General features: G+C 45.0%; 1 protein-coding gene across 8 annotated transcripts in view; it reads right to left on the reverse strand.

The window, feature by feature from the left end:
- Positions 1–19,137, reverse strand: part of LOC118102439 (adhesion G protein-coupled receptor L3) — a 202,458-nt gene that overhangs the window by 179,019 nt on the left and 4,302 nt on the right. For 7 of the 8 annotated variants that reach the window (XM_035148604.2, XM_035148615.2, XM_035148614.2 and 4 more), the window contains exon 2: positions 406–509. The exons of the other annotated variant lie outside the window; for it this stretch is intronic. The gene's annotated coding sequence lies outside the window, so the exon portion shown is untranslated. The remainder of the gene's footprint in view (positions 1–405; positions 510–19,137) is intronic. 8 annotated transcript variants of the gene reach the window in all.

Here is a 19,137-nt window from a genome sequence, read left to right on the forward strand (position 1 = left end):
ATGGAAGCCAGCTGCGCTTTTGCATGATTACACTGAAAACATCATTTGCATCAGGGAATGAAATCCAAACAAGCTCGGTAGATGCCCCCACCCCCCCTCCAAAAAAAGAGCCCTCCCTGTCGCTGGTGGCAGAAATTAAAGACTTACCAATGTTGTCCCACAGATTTGCATAAGTAGATGAGTACCTATCATGAATCATTTTAATAAACACCCTACTGCACACAAAGAGCGATGCCCAATTGGCCACCATGAACGATCTTCATTACCGCGGTGGGGCGGGGGGGGGGTGGGGCGGGGGGACCTGCTTGTGGACTTAATCCGGGATCTACTGCCTATTTGCTGTGTACATTTTCAGCTCCGTTTGTCATGGTTCAGAGATGGTGATAAAAAAAAATCCAACAATACCTCTGGGCGTGAAAGAGGGGTGGGGGGTGGGGGAGAGCGATTCTCGAGTGTTCTCCTCACCGATCCGGCGCGTCACATGCCAGATAATAAAACCATGGTCTGTCCTGGAAAGGAAACACAGAGAGGAAGGGGGTTTAGAGGAGAGAGAGAGAGAGAGAGGGAGAGAGAACGGAACACAAAACATGGCAACACTGATTCTTTCAGAATAGCTGACAGGGGACATAATTAAACACTCCAGCAAAAACAAAAAAAAGGGGGGGGGGACTTTAAATGTCTGCCAGCTCGACTCTCTAACTCAACGGATAACAGGCCCGTGCACATCTAAGACTCCAGCTCCGGAAAATAAACCCCCCCGAAAAACTGGAAAATACGAACTTTTTTTTGAAGTGCCTGCAGTGTCAGTTTGTCACAGCCACAGTCACACGCAACAAAAAAAAACAAACTTTTTTTGCTCTCTTCTGGGACGGCCATTATTAAGTGGCATCTTCATCAATTTTTCAGCTGTTGTCTGGTTCTCACACTGGGCGACGGAGCCCCGATTCGCCCGCCGTATGAAGAGCTATTCAGGTCACATCAGCTTTTAATGGCTGATTTATTAGGGCCCAACAGGGGCTCGGTGATGGGCTGCAGGACAAAGAGCCTGTTTTAAACCGCATTAACACTCCCGCAGTAAATATCCCATACAGCATTAGCATTTTGATGGCCGCCTCGCTCACTCAACCCTTTTTGCGCCATCTCCTTTTCCCCCCCGTGCACATTTTTTGCTCTCCTGCTCTGCCTCTTGGCCTTTGTTTAAATCCATCTTTCACCACTTCCTCTCTTTCAGCCTCCACTTGTTATTACGTTTTCGCCGTCCGCATTCAACATAAACCTTTACGCGAGGCTAATACGCAGATGAAGTGGTTTCGGCGTGATTGCGACTGAATTAAATCGGCTACATGTGCGGGGTTTTTTTTTTAAAAGAGCTGGATCCAAATTGTATTTAATGAAAGTGAAAAGACGGTTTTGTCTTCACCTCGGGAGCAGAGAAAACACGTCCCCTTCCCCTTATTGTGATGCAAACTATCTTTACGTGAGTTCTAATTAAATCTCACCTGCAACAATAGAACTGATGAGCTTCAACACTTCTGTAATTGAGGCGTCTGTAGCCGGTGAGGGTCTTGAATAATAAGCCAAAATTAAGGAGTAATTACTAGCACTGTGTTTACAATGCAAATTAGACAGATATCGGATTGGAGAGAATTAAAAAAGGACCTTTTTTGTGTCGTCTGTCACACGTCAACGCAACTTTTAAAAGCACTTTCTGTGTCAATAGACCTAAACAAAGCATGGAGAAACAAACAAATGTAAAGAAATGCATTGTTTGTAGCTGCTGCCGGGTTTGATACCGTGCATGTGTGTCCCTGATAAAAACTTCAACGTTTTCTCCCAAAGTGATGCTACAAAATAAACTGTTATCTTGCCAAACTTTCCAAAATATCATCTGGGCACCATAGCCGACCGAACTTGGCTTGAAAACGCAGCGCCGTGGCCGCGCTTCATCGAATCTGTTGTTCGCTCGCTGATCAAATGTGAGACTTTGGCGCGGGGGAAACAGACGCCGCGGGTCAATTCTGCTGAACCGCCGAAGCCGGGTCTGGTCAGCGGAGCATCTGCCAGTCATTTAGCAAGGCCTGGAAGTGTTTGGAAAAGGAACACAATCCCGGCCATACTGTTACGATCCCGACCGCAAACTGTTGCACAGAAAAGCAGTGAGGGTTCGCAGGCAGCAGAAAATAAAAAACATAATATCCTCGACAGCTTAATGAGCCGTGGTCGACTTTCATCATCTGCTTACAATACATCCTGTTAATTTACTGCAATTACAGCGATTGTGCAGATCTTTGATTTTACACATTTACCTCTTGCAGGAGCATTATTCACTCTTCCCTCCTCGATGAGCGGGGTTCACATCCTCAGAGCCGAATTGAAACTCGCTCTCGCATAATCAGCTGTGTTACAGTAGGGCCATTAGTTGGGAATTGAGGCTTCCGTCATATCTTCAAAGGCTTTCGGATCAGAGAAATGTACACCAGGCGGTTCCAGGCACCGAAGGCAATCTTGTACCATTACTACTAAGATGTTCGTTCCAGAGATATGCGATTTCTCTGAAGTCGGAAAGCAACGGATGACCCAACACGACACTGTGTGAGAACGCTGCTTATTAATGCCAAGATGCTTGTTAATGAAAGCGTGAGTGCAGTTACTCAGCACTGTCTTGTTTTCTCTGAGCAATATCCGAGTTGCAATTTCTATTATATCTTCTTTTACACTACAGGATTCTACTTGTGGTCTGAAACTATTTGGGGATGTGCAATGAAATCGGAATTTAAAATCGCGTGATTTCAAAGAGCAATTACGACCGACTGCTCACACGTCACATCTGGCAGTGTTTTTGATATCGGACACCTGATGCCGCCGCTGACAGCTCCGGCCCGGAACATTAACATTTTCGCCTCCCAGACTGACGAGATGAGCGGCGACACTGTTCTGCATCAGCACTTTTTCAAAACCAGATGCTCCGAAAGTGCAAGTATAGTGAAAAGATTTCAAAAACTCAGAGGCAGTTTTTCAATTTTGAGTTAGTTGAAAACAGCCCGGTAAAGGACGGTGTGTAGGATCCACACGGACAGGAGGTCTGTGCTGTTGTGTGTGAGTGTCGCACACTGGTTTGCAAATTAGAGTTTCTTTGCCACCGCGCTCAGCTTCTTTGTGGACTTTCAACAGCGGCGCCTGGAAATAAGCAGGTCACGTCGTACCGGAGTTTCAATGCCAGGGTGACAGATAATGTGCACAACAATTTAACCGACTGAGGCAGAAAGAGGTGGGATTTTAGTTTTTGTGTTTGTCCAGTCACCGCGGTCAGAGGAAGTGTGATGCAGCCAAATGGACCAATCACATTTGTTACGGTCTGCATCACAATCACAAGTTGACGTCAGGCTACGGCGCAGTTTACATCTACTTCTGAAACTCGACTTTATGACAGTAGACTACATAAACATACATTGGTGTTTTATGATAAGTGATTTTTGTTGGATTCTACAGTAATCTATTGGACTCCTGTTTTGTTTTAAGTGAACAATTCCCCCCCCCCCTGCTGATTCTAAGGGAAGACATGTAGCAACTTTATTGCATTAACATGACAACATGGCCTCGGAGGATTCTGTCTGGTCCTTTTTCACTGGCACATTATCGAGTGCAGTGTTTGAGTTTCCAATGGCGAAAGTGTTTTCCACATTACAGAGATGATGAAACCCAGCCCGGCGATGCTGCTGCATGCCAGTGCCGTGAACTTACGCCCAAATGTGACTTCACCCCCAGGAAGAGTGATTCACTTTGGAACAATGCGCCGGACAATCGCTGCCGAGTGTGGTCGGCAGGCCGTGTGTCTGACCACACCTCCCAATGTTGAGTTTCAACTTTGTTTATGATGCTCATTTGAAACCAAAAAAAAAAGGGCATTATAGCAAAAGCACCAACTGATGTGTGGCAGCAATCCTTCCCATGCACTTGTTTATGTGCACGTTCCACAGTGAAACGGCTGACTATCATTTCCTCCCAAAGCATACAAATTAATTAGTTGACCTCCCTGTTTCAACTATCTTACCAAACTTAATGGCAACGGGGTTTTTCCAATCAAAATAAACCATTCTGCCCATCTCCGTGTAGTTAAAAAATGAGGAGTAATGCATCAGGGAACAAGGCTCTAATAAAGAATAAGGGTTAAGGAAGATAAAGTGAGCCTTTTTCCTTTTAATCGTATAAAATTAAACACTTAATGCAGCCGCTTTCTAAATTAAAATGAAGGCAAATTGTAACGGGCGACGGAGGAAATTGGACCAGCTAAACTCGACGCAAAACCACAACAGACATAATCACTTCTTTCATTATATATTCATGAATCTTTGCATTTTGCATCCGCCGTCTGCTTCTACGCCCGATGTTGGCTTTGCAGCTCTCGGCCACGTCAGCCTCTGGCGTCACGCCGCCTCAAGGTAGACGACTAATCGCACTGAAAAGGTGCCGGGCTGACCGACAATACCCTTCCTGCCTCTGGGGCGAAAAGTTCCATATTGTCGTCTTAGGGCATTCTTGAAATTCATTAGCGGCTCTAGCAGCAGCTTATCCTTGTGTGACGGGGAGAAGAAGTGCTATCAGGAGACAAAAGCACATATGAGGGCGCAGTGGACGCATGCGGCCGCTGTATGACTGATCCAAGTCGACAGCCTGTGGTGCGTCTCTATAAAAGCATTTACCGAGGCACAGCGCTGTGGCCCGGCCCAAAGCTCATCAAAGAACCCGGCTTATTTTATCAGCCAAGTGGAAAATGTGCTGAGAAAGAGAGGGAGCGGCAATAGAGAGGAAGTCAGCGAGAGTAACTCAGCTATTGTGCCCGTCGCTGACCCAAACACCCGTGTTACAGTAGTCGCAGCCGCTCACAACAAAAGGCCCTAATCGGCGGAGCAGGGCTCGAAATTAAATGACCCTGTGGTTGCGACACTGTAACGGACAGGCCGTGCCCGTGCATGCTGAGGCCAGAGGCAAAGGAGATACGGCTAATGAACAGAAAAATGGATTGAAATGGCGGCATCTTGTACAAGTGACCTTGAGTAACCTGCGTACTCCTGTGTGAAGTACGCAACATACACCCTCTTGGTACGTATTCAACCACTTGCAGCTATTTCATAGATTATACAGACTTTGAAATGAGCTGCTCTGGCCGACAGAAATGACCGGGCGTTATAAAGATTTAATTTGCACCCACCGGGTAAACTGCACTTTGAGGATAACATAGCATGACTTTCACCAAATGTAACTATTACACCTCTCACACTGGGAGAAAGAGAGTCGGCATCTATATATACATTTTTAAAATACAACAATCCTGACGATATTCTGAAAAGGAGGACAATGCATCACTAAGTCATGGAATGAAATACAAACAAGCCCCTTGAATATATTATATTGCACTATTGTCTGTTAGGTAATCATAGCCAGTCGGGAGCTGCTCATTTGAAAGGGTGGAAAAGGTTACCAGCAGAAGTCAATGGGCGGCATTTATAATGCATGGGCAGCATCCTTACCCCCAAGGGTCACATTAAATTCAGGGAAGCTGATAACAATTGAGTGAGGTTGCCGGCAACTGCGGTAAGATTATGTATAGTTACATTTCTCACTAATTCCTGATGCTTCTTTCCACTCATCTTTCTTCCTCACATCTCCTTTAAGTTTTCCACACACTTCCTATTTCTCCCTCTCGCTCTGAGCTGGCATTCCCATGAGAAGAGGTGACAAGGGACGAGGGTCCTTCCCCAGAAGACATCCTGATACAAGGGCCCTAATTGGCCTTAACTGGAAAGGGAGGAAACCAAAGGATACGAGTCTGTAGGTTACTAGGTGCTGCACGTATGTGTTTCTTGTTTGTGGCCATTTGTCTGCGTCTGCAGAAACAAAGAAGATCGGAGTGAGGAACACATACAGCCTCCGGAATAATGAATTCAGCGAAAGTGGTACACAGCCCCTCCGTTTTAAACCTTTGTACGTGGGTGTATGCAGGCTCATGCGTTTGAATATTTATGTAAATATCGTGTTTTTTGCAGTCCCCGGGCCCTAGATTGCTTTTCCAGCCAGAACGAGATCTCCGTGATCACATGATCTCGCAGGCAATTCCCGCTCAAAGCCAGTACTTAAAAAAAGGGCTTTATGTCCATGACGCCCGGTGTGAAATACACGAAATGTATATCGTCAGAAAGGAGCTGTCAAAATGCCATACTATCACACAGCCGCACGCAATTTTACCCTCTGCTGGGGCTATGAAGCTGTTTACCTTAGCAGGGGAATATCATTATGATAATCACGCTTGTCTTTATTTGGAATACATACATATTCCCACCAAGATGACCAACCTTGCAGCACAACATAAAAGTCAATAGAGGGGAACATTGCATGGGTGACACTAGTGGGACTTGACACCGCAGGCCCCCCAGATGAGGGTGCACGTTGTGTGCATGTACAAACAGCCATTTAGCATTTTTTTCTTTGATGATAGCGCCACGTGGAGAGGCACATTTTGTTCTGTGAAGGGTTACCGGCCAAGGCAGAGATGCTCAGAGACAGAGCGGATGTACTTGAGACGAGTGCTGCAACAGGTCAGGGAGGAGGTTTACCTTCAGTGGGTCACGGGTCACACAAAAGCTTTTCAGAAAATAGCGTTCTGACAATGATCTGGTGTAAACTAGAGCTGCAAATAATTTATTTTCATTCTTTATTCATCTATCAAATGTATTTTGGGATTAATCAAGCAGCTATTTAGTCTATAAAATGAGCTGGAGAGCCCGAGGTTTCATTTTCTAATTTAATTAAAAACTTTAAAACCATTTAAAAACTCAGAAGGGATTTGGTTTATGTGATACAACAAAAAACAGAATCTAAAGTTGTCACAATGCTGCAACTGACAAATATGTGTCTTTTTTCTTTGATAACAGTCAAATCAAATGTACTATTGTCATTATCAACTAATGTGCCAGTTATCTGTTCAATTCTAATATCAGTTAGGTCAATTCAATTTAAGACGATCCTATTTATCTGTTAGAAACTATATTTGAGTAAAGGCATTCATGCGTATCGTACACATACATCACAACAACATAAAACACCCAGAGAGCAATCAGCAGAGGTAAGTGCACCGTATAAGTGTAAAGGTACTAAACAATCAATGAATAGTGTGAAAATGGATCGATGAACCATTAGTGAGTCTGATGGATTTAGGAAAAAAGCTTGACGGCTCTGTAAAATATAGTGAAATAATGAAATGTCCTCAATAAACTCTCAGTATGGATTTGTCTGATAAATGGTCCAAAATGAGAAAACCAGCAAATTCACCTTTTAAAAGCTACAACCATAAAAAAATCGGCAATATTATTAAAGATTTAAAGATTATACAAGTTGTAAATGTATATTAATTTGTGGACATACTGTTTCACATCTAAAGTAATTAACCATTTAAACTGTTCCAATGGGGTTAACATTTCAATAGCCTACGTAAACCCTACATATTCTATATGCGAGGAAGGGAAACTAGCTATGCCCCCAGTGCCCCCACCTCCCCCACCTCTACTCAAAAGGAGAAAATCTGCAACTGATTGAAGACACGGATCAAGTTACAGGTCACTTCTCAGTCCTGTTTCCATGTGCAGGCATGTGCACTCCAACCAACCTCCCGTGCCCTTGCCCTCCCCAACCTGACAGATATGGAACTTGACCCTTTCCGAATTCTGAGGCCGACCTGCGCGCTGAATATAACCTTGGCATAAGCGCGGGGTCGTGGAAGTGTTTTTCCAATAAACTGGGTCTTTGTGTGTGTGTATGTGTGTGTGTGTGTGTGTGTGTGTGTGTGTGCTGAGGTGTGCGAATGCAAGCATGCTCTGTTCACGTGAACTGTGTATACACGTCTGTGTCTTTGCATACATCTGTGTAGGCACATGTGATTATTTGTCCGTGTACGACTGCTTTGAGGTGTGCGCTTTGCGAGTGTGCGAGGGTTCAATAACCATGTGTGCAGCAGGGGGGCTTCTGGAGTGTCTCAGCACCCAAGGCGCCAAGGACATGGCTTGACAGGTGTGTGTGGAGGACCTAGTGGTCTGCAGAGCAGCAGCGGGCGGCAGCACAATGTGCCCATTCAGGCCTGGAAGGAGACAACCGAGATATCGCAGGACCCCTGTGAGGAGGGGCGGTCATCTGGGGGCACGTCAACCTTTCACTGGGACTACAAAGAAAGACATAACTATAACTGCATCAACAGAGTAATGGGCTGTGTGACCCCGTACTGGCCGCCTGTGACGGATTTAGGCTGTCAACGGTTTCTACTGTAGACAGATTCTCCTGAGGACATTTGACCATTGAGGCTAAAAATTGGGTTTAATGTAGAAGTACAGTTTGGAGTCAGTGAGGAGTTGAGGATAGTCGTGACAATAGTGTGGAAAACACTTGAAAGACATGGCCGGGTTGACGATAAGAGCTGCATGCTAAATCCCGTAATGCAGCACAGTCCCCGTTTTTATTCCATTTATCCCCACATCCATTAAAACAGTGATTGAAATGAGAAAAGCACAACTGCTGTTTCTAAACCATCAGTGAAAACCACTTTCCACCATCAGTTATTCTGCCAAAGTAAAAAAAAATAACAAATTTAACGGCTTTGACTAATTTCCAATTAAGCGTACATTCCTCATTTACAGGGATGAACGAAGTGACCGCTGAGGTGGTGAAAATGTTGCATTATCTCGACAATTATTAACCCCGGCAGATAAAAAGCATTCGCAGTCACAGAATTATGGTTTCAAATGCAGCCCAGCACACACACACACACACACACACACACAAATGCTGTGTTTCAACGAGACAAAAAGAACTTGCATGACAAATCGCTGCAATACACAAGCTAATGGCGAGATGAGACATAAATGGCCAGCGCGCGGAAAAAATTACACGTCCTCGACGCACGTCTGACGAGAGCTTTTAAAAAACGCACACGCGAGCCACCAGCGCTGCTGCTATCCAAGCTGAAAATTGGACAGCCATCCTTCAGCTCCGACATAAATCTGTGTCGCACACAATGCACCGGAGAGCACTTTAGCACAGAGCGAGACAAGTGTTGAAACCAAAAAGTAACCGAATCCAGGACGGACACGGACAGGGTGGGCTGACAGCTGAAGAGGGACATGTTCTTCTTTTGAATTTGATACTGTGTAAGAGAGTGCTTTTTGGGAAAGATGCAGGGAGGACGGCTCAAAGGGATAAGCAACTTGTTATTACAGATGGAACAGCCAAAAATGGGGGTAATAATCGGACTTGGTGGTTGTTCTCTAACCACAACCCTATCCACACCTTTTTCCTCGAAGAATATCTTCTGCTATAGTTCCACAAGATATCCAACATCAGCCAGATATTAACCTACATGCTTTGTTGCCACATGCTACACACTAGAGGTCTCTGAAGCGGCGACCTCAAGAGTCCCAAGGCTATCTGCCTGCTAAATCACATTTGTAGAGTCATATTAAACACGTAGCCCCGAGGACAGCAAAAGCTCAGCAAAGAATGATAGGCATCTTTCTATCACTGAAAGGCCTGCACTGCATTATTCCGAGCGAGGGGCTGATGTGATAGCATGTGGCCATCGACTGCTTTAATGTCACAATATAGGCCGTGGATAGGTGCTCAATTCTTCTTGGGGCGCGGCGAGAGATAAGGGCCATATTCTCATCAGGTCACGGGCAATGAGCAAAGAGGATGGAAGAGAAGAAACAGTAGCTCCTCTTGCTGTTGCACGGCCACTGTGAGGAAGAGAATAACAAGAAGGCCGTGCAACAGAAGAAAGGAGAAAGTAAAAGCTCAGATATTCAGCAGTCAGTGCGTTTGCCGGCAGCGAAGAACAAGGTATGGATATCCTTTACGCCGCAGTCTTGACAGCACCCCTAAAGACCTCCGAATCCCACCTCCCACGTCACCGACTGTCACCAGAAATGTCAAACTTAGTCGTCTGAACTGGGATGTGACTGCTTTGCAAGGGAGGAAAGGGGGATGGGGGTGGGGAGAGAAGAAACCAGGCAAAACCATGATGGTGATCTGCAGCGTGCTGTGGTTACCGGCACTCGTCGTTCCACTAAAGGGGGAGCTGCGTACGAGCCGAGAGTCGGATCTTAGAAGCAGCCTTGCATATTCACTGCCATTGTTTTGCGGTTATTGTTTAATTGAGCGCGGTGTAATAAGAGCAGAGCCATTGACAAAGCTGTCCTATTCACATCAGTATCCCAGGAATTAGGTTTCCATGGAGATTAGACGATTCCGCACATCACGTTTTGGGTCCAGTGCCAATGCAGGAAGTTGTGCAGCCTTTAAGAAGCAAGGTGGAGTACGAGGGTGAGGGGCAGTGGATGGACGAGTAACAGGTCATGACAGTTTTTGTTGCCAAACTAACTTTATCATAGCACAAGTTTATAACCAGTCTTTCCCTAACCTTTGCCATATTGCAGTTGGCAGATATTCTAGAAGGGCAAAGTTTTTACGAACACTGTTCTTATGTATTCTTGTATATGAACATGGGTTTTAAATTGCAAGTGGACTTGGTGAAATGGAGAATAGGCTACTGGATTCGCTGATCACTTTCCAGAGCCGTCAAAGTGATCCTTTTGACCTTCCTTCTCTTCACCTATTTTGGCATGTTGTTTTTGTCAGGTCAGCTAGGAATCGGGTCAGCGGGAGTCAAATTTCCATTTTAACTGGGCATAATAATTCATTCCAGCTCTCCAGTGGAGGTAACCGTATAGCGGGGCAGCAAATGGCAAACTATATATGGTGACAGTCAGCATATATCCTAGTTTCTGTTACTTGGGTCATGTATAGGTCGCAAATGAGATTTTAGAACGAGGTTCGGGGGGTCATAAGATTGGTTCGACGTATTTTGCATGCCATTAAAGTTGTGTATGGGTGTGTGAAAACAAACTGCCAATGCATGGTAACAGACCTAAGGAGACAGATGGCTGCCGGAGTGGGGTTTCTTATGCATGACGAATTGTCGCATCTGCTGGTGTGACTGTGCAAAGCATCGCGGTCAGGGGAAGTTCTCAAGAAAACGGGGAAGCGTCGTCTGACAACAAGCAAACAAAAGCCAGGCTGTCATATGTTTTTCCAAAGTAACTGATCTTTTTATAGTCCGGTGGCATCTGCGGTAGCTGAGTCGGGGAAGGTATCCTGCGGGGACCTGGGGGGCAATCGAGGTGGCAGTCACTCATCCGATACCCAGGTGAGAAAAATATTCTGCCAAAATAAAGGCTTATATCAGGAGGAAAAACAGCACTTGAAATGGCCTCTGAATCCTTAGGGCGACTGCAGAGCGAGCTTAAAGGTTCCAATCCACGAGAGCAAAGGTTGGGCGAAGTTTGTCAGATGTCAAAACGGATCACAGAAACCATCAAAACTCTGCGGAGGTAAAGTGCCTGCGTGGCCTCTGTCCAGACCTGCCGGAGTTCCTTTTTTCAATTCAATGGCCTTTCCTAATTAGATGAGAAGGGTGGTTTGATGTACATACTCTCATTGTATTAAAAAGAAAGCATGAAGTGCACCCCAAACCCCCCACCCCATTTGCCTGCAGTGCAGCGATAGAGAAGGTTACAACTGTCTCTCTCTCTCCCTCTCCCTCCCTCTCCCTCTCTCCAGTCCACAGATGCAGGGGAAGAAAGAAAAAAAAAAAATCGATGCACAAAAAGCACTTCATTCCTGCTCAATTTCGTCCTTTACTGCCGGTGTAATTAGAAGTAGCTCGGACGGACTTTCCAATCCAAATTTCCACATCAGCTGGAGGTGCTGCTCAAAGTCATCCACGCGAAAATGCAGGTTAAAAGGGCTTCTCCTGGGATTGTTATGGCGTCATGTATGCAGGACTGTTTGTTGATTGTATGGAGGGTTGGGGGTTATTGATAACCACTCGGTGGCAATTCACCGAATGAACATAAATACACTTTGACAAAGACGCCGTGCAACAGGAAAATAAAATAGAAAGATAGGAGAAGGGGGGTTTTCATTCCTCCTTCGAGATACAGGCATGAGGAAATTTTGTCTGCCGGCACATCCAAAGCAAAAATGATTTAATTTCCACTTCTACCAAAGCAACACTCAGAGGGTGAATCATTTTTTTATGCACTCGGAAACTTCGGCTCTCTGCACTGATAACACCAGCTGAGAGACAGAAATTAGCAAATTACCTGAGTCTCATGGCTGCATCCGAGCTGCTGGCCCAATTATTTCTGCTCTGGTGAAATTGTAAAGGGCCTTTCCAGCTGCGTTTGACACAAAGCTGGCTTAGAGGAGGCTTACGACTGACCAAAAACATAAACAAGATTACAGGAGCCTAACCTTTTCACAGCGCTCATGAGTGACAACAGCACCCCGGCTAAATGGACCTTTGGTCCGGAGCCCCTTCAAAACGAGGGGATTGTCTCCGCGGTGCTTCCGATACGTCTCGGTAGGAGTGAGCCGTAAAAGAAACAGCGAAACAAAGCAATCCTCGTTGTCTTTACCAAATCAATAATGAGCTATTCATTAGTAGAGATGGAATAGCACTTGGAATTAACAGAAGAATGCATTAAAGACAAAAGGAAACTGCAGGCACAGGTGTAATGGAACTAGATTACAGATATCCGCTTAACTCCCAGCATTCCACTGGTGACTTGCAAGGTAATAACTACACCAACCTTATTAATCATTATGGGCAGAAATCCCATAGCGGGTTGCCCTAGCCTGACCTCAGTGAGCTCATTGTCCGGTGGCACGCTGCAGTTTCACATATTCCAAGTGCGACTAGTACACTACTGTGTCAGCGTGACTTTTGGCTACATTTATTATGTATGAGAGGGTAAGAGGGGTCCATGAGAAGATTATAAAAGCTTAACATTTTGATGAGATTAATCTAGCTGTCAATCTTTGCATCCATACAGTGCTGAATTACCATAGCGTGGCAGTATATAAACTACTAGTATGATTTCATTTATTCTTTATTTCATTTTGGTGAATTGCGGTGTATTATTTTATATTTGTTATATGATTGATTGGAAATTTGCATATAGGACAAGGTGAGTACCTTTTATTTGGCAAGTATAAAATAAACATGTGATTTTAAACAATGGGCCTGTGCATGTTAGTTTTATATAAACTTAATATTTATTGGATTTGCAGAAAGTGCGCCATATTGTGACATATATCATGTTCACTATGAAATGACCTACATCTGGATTTGGGTGATATTGCACAGGCCTATATATGTGACTATCCGTGCTGAGCTGCTGAACAACCACGGGAAAAAAATTGTAATGTATATCATGAGCATGTCAAGTGCACTGGCGAGGTGCGGAAGCGGAGGGACCACGGCTATCAATGCAGCCTCTGTCGGAAGATAGAGTATCACTGTGGAGAACAGGAAGGCAGTGGATGTCAGTTGCCTGGAGAGGCCGATCTGACATCTCAACTCCCACTGTCTGTCATTCTGTCTTCCCAGTGATGCATGGACGCGATATGGCACCGCTCGCCCAGCAGAACCAGTCAATACTGCCATGCCGAGGAATGCTACAGTGAGACAATGGGAGACTGTGACCCTTGTTATACAATGACAAAACTCCACGAGGGTGGAGAGGGGGATGTGTTCTTAGTCGATATCATATTGTCAGCAGTGTTGTGGTATATTCTAATGATTAAATAGCAGAAGAATGTCACTAATCCCAAGTTTACTTACATCTCTGTGCAGCAGGAATCATTTGTTTAGTTGATTTAATTGATAATACTGTATTATATTAATAGAATACTGAATATGTCCGACTATGGATGTATTTCACTTGTTTTCCCAACCTTCCCTTTCAAGGAGCAACCTTATTTGTAATAAATAAATACAAAATGTTAAATTGAATCATATCGATAACAAGGGATGCAGGCAATGAATTAAAGAAGCAACCACAACAAACATATTAAGACATCCACAATCTATTAGGGAATATATGGGTTTAGCATTTGCTATAGCTGAACTGATCTGTGTTAAACAAAGCTTTATTTAAAACCGTCTCGAAGTTGAAAACCCCCTTCATCTCGTAAACCTTATTCAAAAACAAAAAAACAAGAGCAGTGGACAGTAATGCTCATTTTATCAACTGATCCCACATATTCCCCTGTTAGCACCTCAAGGTGCGTTTGCCCTTAGCTGAAGGCAGGAATCTGAACAGCAGCCAAAATTTCCAGTCCACTGTACGAGGCGCTTGCTCCAGCCCTTGAACCAAGGTGACATCCCTGCGTCGGAAGACAAGAGAAAAAGACCCCCCCGTTTGCTCGCGCCTCGCCCGTTGGGGGGCTTCCGTTCCCGCCTGGACGCCGTCCCGGTTATCGGCTGCTTATTATTTGGCTGAATGAGCTGGAGCGGGGGGCTCACGGGGCTCGCCTCCGACATAATGACTGATTACAGTCTTGTGGGCTCCCCTCGAAGAAATCCCACAGTTGCCTGCATTTGTGCCGTCGCCCGCTCAGCATCACAGGCAAGACCAATGTACAAAGTGGATGGGGAGACGGCGGTGGGAGAGTTAGCTGGTGTTTCCCAGTGACAGCGTAACTGCTACCCAGTCCTCTTGCTGTCATGACTCTCAGAGACACTTGTGGACACTTGGGTCCTCAGGTGCCTTGTTAACAACTCATTCTTGCAACTAAAAAGGCTGCAATGGGAAGAACATGAGATATTTCCATTGCTAAATCCTAACTACAGGAAAATGTGACTGAATAAGAATCCATGTATTTTAATTCCCTGCTGAATAGTGAGCAGGAACATTTCCCACCTCCCCCCCTTCCTGCGGAAATGCAATCCACACTAATGCATATAGACATTAATCCCAATAGGACTTATCCATGTAACATGAGCCATGCACGGCGGCTTAACGAAGACACCGTGCATCCTGACTTATGCATGCGGTGTACAGATGCATGCAGGTGCGGCAGCAGTCTGAAAACAGAACGGGAACACAGGCTCCGTCAGTAGCTCCCCGTTTCTGAGCAACACGGCAAGTCATCCTGTCAGCACTTTTCAAAACGGCAGCTTTCAGGCAGTCAATTAAGTTCAAGGTGAGACAAAAATGTGTTGTCATTTAAACGGTTTTGCTCCACTGGGGCGGTGCATCAATCCAGTCATCTCCATTCCAGAGGTGACAAAGGGCTGGCAGGGAAGTTTATATTTGCCAGTGGAGACACAGTTGTGCTGTCATTACGGCAGCCCTGAGATGAAGCAGGATAGCAGGTGTACGAGGCGGCGAGAATTAGAAAAAGCCTCGTTACCCACCGTGAGCAGATGCTGATAGAGACGGGGAGCGAACAAGGCGCGACACCGGAGGACCGCGCTGGCTGAGGCAGTCCTTCCTGCCACATCCAACCCCCACCCACCCCCCCCACCCACCCCCACACTCCTGAATCCAATCCTATCTTATCGATTAAGAAAATCAATTTGGTCCAGGTCACAAGCACAGAGGGAGCCCGCTGGAAATGCTGCAATATATTCTGAAGTCACAAGTGGAATCTGATTCTGATCAACTCGACAAAATACACCCCGGTTTAATGCGAGACAAAATGTGCCTGCTCTTATCAGGAAATGGAAGAAAAGGCCTCATAAACCCTTCACTGTGGAGGAATGCACCTGCATAGAAGTGCTTTTAACTGTCCAGCTTTAAAATCCTTCCTCTGAGATTTCTGGTATTTTAATTCGAAAAAAACATTCAGCAGGATGCACAACATCTCTGCAAGGCATTCATGCTTTGTGTTCAACTACAAGCGCTTTTAATTGGAAGGCTGAGAGGTAGTCGAATGAAAACAAAGTTGTAATGGAAAACACATCCAAACATAACAGTGAAACTCAGCTCAACTCTGTGTTCTTTCGCGTACCGGCGTATTTTGTCGAACTGCTGAAGGAGGATGGATGGGCTACTGAAGACAGACCAAATGACTTCAAAGAAACGCCTAATGAAGAGAAAAAATATATGCAAAGAGATGCAACGCGACAACAGAGTGACACAAATGGGCCATAAACAGATAAAATGAACACAGAATATATATTTGACAGATTTCACATTGTAGTGACAGGCTGGAAAATCCACTTTCTGCCATTTTTAGTATCCCACCTTACAAAGAGCTCACAGAACCCTGCTTACCAAATGTCTATTCTTTTGAATTGGAACCGTGCTTTGGTTCAATCCTATGATCGGTGGATCAAGGAGGTTCTGTACAATGTAAAGCTAGAAAAACTAACTTTAACAAAAGACGGAAACCATTTTTTAATCATTCACAGACACTTGAGCTAACATGGCAAACGACTGAGTTTCCTCAATTTCATCTATAAATTTCCATATAAATACAGTTTTGGTCCTTGCTTTGCTGGGGAGGGTCCGGCTTTTTTTTGGGACGTGCACACTTTACACTGTTGATGATCGATAAAGGAAATGTATGAAATGACTACAAAGAGACACGACTGCAAAGAAATGCAAAAACATCTCAAAAGAGTTGTGGGGGTAAAAAAGTGATGCAATTCGACCACGATGAAATGCAAATGCCAAAGAGACACAAAATAAATCTGACAACAAAATTAGCACATCTCTCCAATTGTATTATTTGACAACACAAAACATGAATTTAAGTGACCGTGTGGCTTTTCCTTGTAAAGAACCGTTTCTCTTTTGTGCTTCACTGTGGTTCAAGGTGCACTTTTCTTTTGACAATGGCCAGCGTGCAAACCCGCACCCGATATCTGCAGATACAGCAAGCCTGGAAACTAGGAAGCGATCTTCATTTTCTGCTCGCCAGCCAATTAGTGGTCAGATCAGGAGGTCCCAGTGGTTAAGGGAGGCGTAAATACTAACCGTCATTTCCATTCATTTGTATGCGGCTGCAGGTGCACTACCTTATTATGTATTCAAGCCCGAACCTGCCTCCCAAACAGGCCATAAATTAACTGCTTTTTAGAGCGTCGGGCTGAGAGAAGCATTGCATCTTTGTTTGAATCCTCATCACTGGTCTAAAGTTCACGGGTGGGGGGTGGGGGGGGGGGTAGAAAATAAGCCCCTCGGTACAAAGGAAGGCCATTAATATTGTTGCAAAAGACTTGGTGTCATTCTATGAAATGCACACAGACAAAGGTATCAGATTTTTTACAGAGCAGTAAAGGGGTTGATGTAGTGCAGCCCTGTCAGGTTTTGTCGGTTTGATAGTTTTTGGATACCTTTTAACACCACCAACAGGGTCATAAGAGTGGCCTGGATTGCTTTAAATGCTAAGCTGACATTTTTTGGGTCCATATCTCCTGCAGAGAAAGTATCTTTTTTTTTCACTCCCGAGGTATTTATTTGTTCCTTTGGCTGTATAGTTCTCTTTTTAGTGGAGCTAGGGGTTAACAATGTTATGCAACCATCTGCTTCTTGGGAAAACGTACGATTTTCGGAAAAACATCAGACAAACTCATCCCGGTTGCTGTACTGTTTATACTGGTCTGACAAACCTGTAGTGGCCCTTATCTTCATGCAACATTGCTATAGGAGTGTACTTCAAGACTAAAACAATGGCCTCTCCATTCACAAAATGATTACATATCCCGCATCGGCACAAGCTTGTTAATGCTCTGCACTCACGTCCCCCTTTTGCCACAGCCGCCTGCAGAAGTCGTCGAGTGTTAAAATGCGCCTGCTGAGTGTTTTGACCCCCCCAGGGATGACTGAACTAAGTGTCAGATTAAGGGCGGAGAGAGCGAGAGAGGGTGGATGGGGGGGGGGGACTTGCAGATAATTACAACAGCAGATTAAAACATAACGTCGTTTTTTACAAAAGCACACTGGTCGTGGTGACGTACACACGTGAGCTTTACAGTTTACCAAGCCTTGCAGGCCTTTATTAAAGTTTAATGCACAAAATATTACAGTGGTGCGCTTGTGGAATTCAAGAAGGCTTGGCGTGTTCCGTTCCGAATGCAACTTTAGCCGATTTCACGGTCGCCACATGATCTGATCTCCCGCTTCCACGCAAAAATAACATCTCGCCTCGTGTTTTTCTCTCGCTCATTGTCGGGGATTGTGGGTCAAGGAGAGAGCCGGTGCAATATTTTCATGACCTCGCCCTCAACAAAACACAGACTTACTGGAGTGGTGTAAAAAAAAAAATCCCTGCAAATTCCGTTAGTGATTTAAAAGAGGCTCGGCAATACCCCACGCAGCCTCTCTCGCTCTCATCCGAACCACTTCTGTAAACCAGCCAGAGAGGAAAGAGCCTGGAATGACTTTAATAACCCCCGCCCCCCGAAAAAATCAAAAAATCACGCTGGTAAATAATAGGTGTTGCTTCGGAAACCAAGTTTGGGCACCAACAGTGTGGATTTTTCTTACACTGTCAATATTTTGCACGTGGCGCAGATTGCCTCTCACCCCGTGGTTTTTCGAAAGCCTCTGACATGACTGCAGCACTATATGATATATTTTATCGCAGACATCAGACTGCAGTTGTATTTTCTATTTTAGAAATTTTGGGATTCCCGACCTGTGATGAACACACAAAAATGATTCATGCCAACACTTCGACTCCTTCGACAAAAATAAACCTGCAGACCTTATATATCCAAACCTTTCACTGTGAACTATTTTCTAAGCCAAATATGCTCTTTTAGAAAAAGGCATTTTCCAGTGTGTCTTCCGGGTTCTTCTAGGTTCACAGTTTAAAAATGCACTGAAACATTTGGGGTCACTCATCACAGAGCCGCACAGAATCTGATTGTTCTTTCCATCAGCCGCAGTCTCCATTTCAACTGCGAGCCCCATTTCCTGCGGTTCGGTTTTCAGGGGGGCTGTGAAAGCTTCTGTCAAAACCCTCGGCGTCCAGGGTCTTTATGAGACGGGACAGCGAAAGTGTTGAGAGGCACAGACCTCGAGGACCTTTCCCTGCGCCCGTGTGCTTTCTTTTCTCATTTTCAGCTTTTTGCTTTTCTTCTTCCGTGACATTCCTGCCAGAGAAAGGGCCCCAGCGTATCAACCTGTCTCACTCCTAACAGCATGATAACTCTGGTCTTTGGGACCTGTGCAAAAAAAACGAAAAGGGCCTGGCTGGAGCAGCGGGTGAGATCTGGCCCACGGAAATGTGAATGCA

The sequence above is a fragment of the Hippoglossus stenolepis genome, chromosome 23 (assembly GCF_022539355.2).
Source record: "Hippoglossus stenolepis isolate QCI-W04-F060 chromosome 23, HSTE1.2, whole genome shotgun sequence".
Classification (NCBI taxonomy): domain Eukaryota; kingdom Metazoa; phylum Chordata; class Actinopteri; order Pleuronectiformes; family Pleuronectidae; genus Hippoglossus; species Hippoglossus stenolepis.